The following is a 5,795-nucleotide window of genomic DNA, read 5'->3' as shown; positions in this document are numbered from 1 at the left end:
GAGGAGGTGTTATTTTTGGCATCTGCACGGTGATTGGCTGCGGAGTGTAGACATGACGTTTTTTGATTGGCTGCTTCGCCTGTCAATCAGATCTGCCCCTGTCCAAAGCTACAATTTGATTGGTCTACCGCGAAGCTCTGTGACGCGCTAGATCTGCAGGGTGCGCTCGTTGCCGTCGCCGGCGTACGCCGATTGTAGTTTTAATAGCCGGAGTTAGTCTTGGTTTAGAAACGTATGGCTCAAAGGCGGAAGTCGATTTGCCTAATTGTGTAAACCAAGCCTTGAAATGTTAAAATAAAGCAAAACAGTTCACAAGTGACGTTAAATTATTTGATTCTCATCAACACTTGAAAGTTAACACACAGACGCCTAACTGCGCCGCGGTAAGTAACGAGCGCAATCTAACTTAGTACAGCATGGACGACTGAAGAGGTTTGAGAAGGAGTCTCCAGCAGCAGGGAGCGTTACATTTTACCATAATTCATTTGCAGTTTTTTTTTTCTATATTATTACAAGGTTTTAATCACTCCTCTAATATCCCGTGTGGGATACCTCGTGTCATAAAAAACAAAACAAAAAAAGCATTACAAAAAAACCCTCTCAGGGTGTAAACAATCTTATAAAAAGTACAAATAGTTATTTATAGGCTATAGTCTTATTGGACTACATTCCTTTATTTTAACTTTATGATCTTCCCATAGCTTGGCCTATCGTTTTGAGTCTTACACCACATAAAATCTACTTTAAATGTAATTTAAAATCACATGCTTTTGTCACATGATGTGACCTTCTGTAATTGTATGTTGGGTCTTTTTTTTTTTTTTTTTCAGCCTGAGCTAGACAGATACTTGGACATTGACCCGTGCATTATTGTATGACACATGGAATTTTTTTCTGCAAAGCAATGACTCTCTTATCGCACCCGTCATCGCACGTATAGGAACACTATAGGTGACTGTGGTTATTACTCATAATTTCTGTTGTGCTAAACGCTATAGGGTTTCACGTTTTAACTTGTCTTCAGTTGGAAATGAACTCGGACTTATTTTTTTATCTGAAACGAATAAAATCTCAGGATTAATTGCTGTATTTTCCATCAATTAATCAACATTCAAGGCTCATGGGCGTTGTAGTTGTTTGAGCCTTCCCTCAAGAGGTGAAATAATTCAAACCGGTCACGACATCACAGGATCACTCGCGTTTCAAAGTCAATATACAGTGTGAAATGGAAATTAAAACGTGTTGGGAAACATTTCTGGAATTCAGGGATTCTCCCCTTTTGTGCAACTTTATTAGGAGAGGGGCTTTCCTCTGCAGCCGACAGCAACGACGTGAACACTTTTGCAGACACACGCATGGGAGCATTTGCACTGTTGCAAACTTTGCAGAAGAGGAGCTTATACTGTTAAGATTACAAAATATAGATAATATTTAATTCATTTGGGCATTGTAGGCTGGAGTGAATAAAACTGGGATGGGCAGATTAAGACGGGCACGATAATATAAGTGCATGTACTGTATAAAGATGTTAAGTTATAGTTGTTATTAGTGTGTGTGTGTGTGTGTGTGTGTGTTGGCAGGATGAGGAAAGCAGGGCTTATCCGTTGTCATTTTGTGTTTCTCCCTCAGGATTAGGCTTGTGTCTTATTAATGAAAAACTCATCAGATATCAGAGCAGCTCCCCAAGGAACCAACCAGGGTTATGAGACACATGTCAGATTAAGGCCTCGTTTAAAGGCCGAACGCTCGCGCGTGTGTGTGTGTGTGCGTGAAGAGAGCCGAGAGTGAGCGGAAAGACGACTGCAGAGTGGTATTTAATTTTCCAAGATGAGGGATTATCGCTGGCAGAATTTGATCATTCTGCTCTGATCTCAGGATGTTCAATCACAGCTTATCCCAAATATTAAACTCTCTGTCTTTTGTCCCCCTTTCCCTCAATCCCTAACAACAACAACAACACACACACAGCACTTCTACGCACACAGATGCTTGCGCCACGTCAGCCGCCGAGCTTCTCATTGAATAAAGTGGCCCACTGAGCCTACCGTCGGGCTGGTGTGTGTTATGTGATTGTTCAGCCACCTGGTGACCTCAGAGGATGGGTGACTCGAGGGGAGGAAAGTGGGGGGAGCCAGGCTTTAGTGTCTTATGGAGGCAGTTGAGGAGAGTAAATTAAAAAAAAAAAAACTGTTACATCTAATCCGGAGCACCAAGAACAAGTGGCACACACTCGAAAATCTGATGTTTACATGGATCTGGATGAGCTTAAACACACACAACTTGCACACACACACACACACACACACACACACACACACTTCAACCTCCCAAATGATATACACACATATTCCCCCCGCTGCTAAATGCTCAGTGATTGTGTCCCAGGCCGGATGGAGAGGAGGGGGGGCGGGTGGGGGGGCGTGGGTGATGGGGAGATCCTGATCTGCACTCTCATTTTCAGCCCGGAGATCTGCACCCGGGACATCTGGGTCACATCATTACTGCAATCTTCTGCTTGTTCATTCCCAGCTTTAAGGGGCTTAGAGTGACAGACCTGCACACACAGACGCACGCACACACACACACACACACACAACACGTAAACACGCAAGGATAGAGACGTGTGTACAGCATGTAACAGTTGTGAACAGCGAAATGCGAGAAAAAAAAAACGTCTTAAAAGGGATAAGAAGTGATGAACACAGATTTGCAGATGTGGCGAAAGAAACTGAGCAGCACGCAGCCACTGAAAATCAACGTTTGGGGACATTCCTGAAGGTTTGTTTGGATTGGACTGAAAAATGTAATCAATAATAAACAAATAATTATAAATATAAATAATTACAAAGATGTCCAAAAGTAGCAGACAATAAATACTATCCTGCAGCCCCCCATCTGCTAATTTTATCTATTTATTTATTTATTGAATTATTTGTTTAATTTATGTGTTTGTGTGATTTTTAGTGACATGTACACGTCTAAATATAGAAAATAAGTTTGGAGCTCTTGGCTGTTTGTGCAGTAATACCGCCCTCTAGTGGTGCAGACCCGATTTCACATGAGAGTAGTAGTTCCACTTGTTGACCGACAGGGGTCGCTATTGAACAACATAAAACAGTAATGTAATTTTTAATTAGTCTGGAGATAAAATTTATTTACTTTGCTTAAAATATCCTACTTACATTCATGCTCGTAATGTTTTATATAATAAGTTCATCATCGTTTGCTGTGTTGTTATGATTTTATACGTTTGAGCACAAATGTAACATTATTCTTACATAAAAATAAAATAATAAAATACATTTAGACTGTTTAAACAAAAAATTGTTAGCAATGTAAAAATAGAAATTAAAATTATAAATCAAATAAAATGCTATCATATTCATACTATACAGCAGGCCACATGTCTAAGCCGAAGCATATTAAACCATTTTATGTTTTATTGCCTTTCCATGCCTCCTGTGAATGTCCTTTGACTTGTTTTATTATGAAGAGGTGCTTTATAACTTGCCCTGCCATATGTTCATAAACATATAATCATAATAAAAGTCCCTCTGTTGTTCTCCTGTCAACTTTGAGGTTCTACATAAAAATACCACATTAATTCAAAACCAGCTTATATCTTATTTTATTTTATTTTTTATTATTTTTTGCAATTACAGAAAAAATGTAATTCTATTATCTCAAAATAAAGATAATTTACACATTAACATTCACTCATTCACACATTAACATTTCATTGGACACGTTATTGCATATTTAGTGGACACAATCGCAGCCTTATTATGTTATTATTACTGTCATTGTTGTTACAGTTATAGTTGCAGTAGTTAACACAAATTTCTTTTTCTTTTTTTTTCTTTTTAATTTAAATACAACCTAATTTATCTGATCCTAGTTTATCTTCTTCTCATACTACCTTAGGTACTTCCTATAGTATCTTCTTCTGCATTTTATATGATGCGGGAACACTTTGTGATTTAATTATTTATGCATTTATTTGACAATAGTACTTCCTGTCAGATTTTCATGATACCGGCAGTAAAAGGCCTGTCTCTAATCTGTATATAATTACGGCTAATGGAGGATTACCGACTTTCTCTTGTGCGCAGATGAGGAAGTGTCTCATCATTGACCAACACCTACCTGTGGCGATCAGGTGAGTTTAGACCAAAAACTCTGCTCCAGGTGAGGCTCGAACTCACAACCTCGGCATTGCTCTACAGTGTACTGTCATATAAGTACCGCGCGCTAACCGATTGCGCCACTGGAGCTACGGCGTCTGTCGGCCAGGAAATGGGTTTAAGAACAGCACCACGGGTCAGTCCGTCTAAATCAGTAGCTTCTGTTCGCAGTACAATTACAGGTCGTCATGTATGCCGCGGGAAATTATAATTTCACGTAATTGATCGGAAAATGACTATTTATTCACTGTAAATAATTGGTCTTCGGTCGTCTATGCCAGCGGCGTATAGTGAGAGGTAGAACAATTCAATCATCTTCCACTAGATGGCAGAAGGGAGATAATTAACCTGTCCAGCTACCTGTTGACGTTCAAACAACAGAATAAGTCATGATGCCACCAAGCATCTCCAATCATAACTAAACATGCAGCTTCATTGACCTCAGAGATGAATGAGAAAGCTCTCAAAACCAGTTACCAAAAGTCTGCTCGCCAAATTAAAACAGCCACACACCATAGCAGAGACATTAAAACTACCTGCCTGGAAATAAGCTGGGCTTTTCAAGCATAATAACAACAAACTAAAAACTAAAAAAAGAGAGAGAGACTCAGAGCCACCAATGAAGATATATGTTTGTGTGTGTTTTTATAAGTTCTTGTAAATTGTGAGTAGGTGATCATCGTGGTAATTATTCCATTATTTATACTTTTATTTTTATTCGGTGGTGTGCCCTAGGATTTTTCTAATGTAAAACATGTGCTAAGACTCAAGAAAGGTATTGGGAAACACTGGTCTAAGTAATGCAGACCAAAACAAGAAACAGCCAAAAGTGACCGTCATTTAAAATGAAGGAAAACATTTCAAAATTAAAAATCTTTCTCATTATCAGACAAGATGAAGAAATAACTTGACACATAAAGGTAAAATAGGTGGTAAAATGAATGTAAAAAGGTAAATTTTGATCAAAAATGGTTCATTTAGAGTCAGTCTTTTAAGTTTCCACTTTCCATACATGTAGAAAGTTTTCAGACATATCAACATTTGTGCAATGTTGCCAGAAGTCCAGGCGAAGACAAAAATATATGTGATTAAAATATACAGAAGACTTAAGTGGGTTCTATCTATCTATCTATCTATCTATCTATCTATCTATCTATCTATCTATCTATCTATGAGTGTGCTTTCCCAGTTCATTGATAATTAATGCATGCACAAAGCACAGTTAATAAATAATAATATTCACGAGCACAACTGTCGCAGTGAACCTAAAAACAAAACATCTATGTGATGCTGACGCTTTAAATGCGGCGTGGATCCTGCACAGGGGCCTGATCTCATCTCCAACCAACGCCTTCAGGGTGAACTCTGACTGTGAAGCCAGATTCACCTCACAACATGAGGGCTCAACTTCAGTAACGCTTGTGTGGCAGAATGGGACCAAATCCCTGCAGCCGGCCGCCAAAATATTTGTGAAGAAAAAAACATTTCAAGAAAGGCTTTTATTGCGGAATATTAACGCCCTCGGTTCAGTTTGCCTCTCGTGTATTAATATTTACCCAGGTCACAAACCCAAACATCAGCTAGAACAGCAGAACCGTGATGGTGGTAGAT

At 39.0% G+C, this 5,795-nt stretch overlaps 1 non-coding gene across 1 annotated transcript; it reads right to left on the bottom strand.

The window, feature by feature from the left end:
* Positions 1-4,180: 4,180 nt before the first annotated feature.
* Positions 4,181-4,274, bottom strand: trnai-uau. Its single transcript has 2 exons — positions 4,237-4,274; positions 4,181-4,216 (listed from the first exon to the last, which is right to left on the bottom strand). It is a non-coding gene; the product is annotated as a tRNA-Ile (tRNA).
* Positions 4,275-5,795: the final 1,521 nt, after the last annotated feature.

Source organism: Mugil cephalus, chromosome 16, assembly GCF_022458985.1.
Source record: "Mugil cephalus isolate CIBA_MC_2020 chromosome 16, CIBA_Mcephalus_1.1, whole genome shotgun sequence".
NCBI classification, from domain to species: Eukaryota; Metazoa; Chordata; class Actinopteri; order Mugiliformes; family Mugilidae; genus Mugil; species Mugil cephalus.
The sequence above is the reverse complement of the archived record's forward strand: the minus strand, read 5'-3'. Positions and strand labels throughout refer to the sequence as shown.